This window comes from Mastomys coucha, unplaced genomic scaffold, assembly GCF_008632895.1.
Source record: "Mastomys coucha isolate ucsf_1 unplaced genomic scaffold, UCSF_Mcou_1 pScaffold21, whole genome shotgun sequence".
In the NCBI taxonomy this organism is placed as follows: Eukaryota; Metazoa; Chordata; class Mammalia; order Rodentia; family Muridae; genus Mastomys; species Mastomys coucha.
The window spans coordinates 32502249-32503384 of NW_022196904.1; the positions used below are offsets into that span (position 1 = coordinate 32502249).

Genomic DNA, 1136 nt, shown 5'->3' on the forward strand with positions numbered 1-1136 from the left:
AGGTTGCTGAGATGAAGCACAACTTGAAGTTGACCATGGCTGAGATGTGGCAGAGCTTGGAACAGGAGTGGGATCTGCTCATTGCTGAGGTGAACAAAGAAGCAGCTGGAGCTGCAGAAGCAGCAGGCGGTAGACAAAACCAAGAATCAATGGTGTGCCACCTGCAAGAAGGAGGGCATTTCCACCAGCTACTGTGACTACCCCTGTCAGCAGGTCCCCTGGCCCTGCACATGAAGTCATATATAGCCAGTCGGCTACTGCTCCTCAGCAGGAAGCAGATGCCAAGGTAAGCAGAGAAGCAGGAAATAAGTCATCACAGGGCACCTGCTTCAATGGAGTCAGCACCTTCAGAACTGGTCAGCGCCCCCAAAAAGAAAGAGGAGTCAGCTGAGAAGAGCAAGGACAGTAAATAGACCCTGGACCCTTCTGGATCCAGAAAGACATCCTCCTCTATGCTCTTAGGCTCCAACCAAGGCTCTGTTAGCAAGAGGTGTGACCAGCAGCCTGCCTATACCCCAACCACTACAGACCATCAGCTGCACTCCAACTACCCATCCTAGCAGTCCCATTCCAGGAGCAGCAAGGTGGGTTTGTAGAGCAGCAGCGAGGAGGAGCAAGAGTCATCTTGCTCTGAACACAGTGCAGAGACCAGCATGTAGAACCTCATGCCCAAAGAGTCCCGGGAGTCTCGGCTAGACATCTTCTGAGAATAGGGGTGCATTGAGAGCTAGAACATCTCCCTGTTTTGCGGGGCAGGTAGAGGGTGCAGCGAGGGGGAGTGGAGTCAGGGCAACCCAAACAACAGGAAGCAACAGAAACTGGAAAACCGCACCTTAGAATTCCCAACACTCAGGCTCTGCCCATGGGCTTGGCTGCAGGACAGCAATTTGACTCCATCCTGGCTCCTGCTTTGGCTGGGACAGCTCTACCCTGTGAGCCAAATACTTTAGGTGAAAGAAGATACATTTTGCGATGTCTCTGACGTAGTGTACTTTTCCTTTTCATATCTATATGAAATCTAAACTTAAAAAACAAACAATACAAAAACAGAAAAGATATATATATAGACATATATGTATATATATTTATATATACATGTGTATATATGTATTATATATATATATATATATATATAT

The 1136-nt window shown here is 47.7% G+C and overlaps 1 protein-coding gene and 1 pseudogene across 1 annotated transcript in view; both read left to right on the forward strand.

Moving 5' to 3' along the window:
• The window catches only part of LOC116102063 (uncharacterized protein C2orf78 homolog), a 135806-nt gene that overhangs the window by 109813 nt on the left and 24857 nt on the right, over positions 1 to 1136 (forward strand).
• LOC116104084 overlaps positions 36 to 1136 on the forward strand; it is a 5662-nt pseudogene continuing 4561 nt past the window's right edge.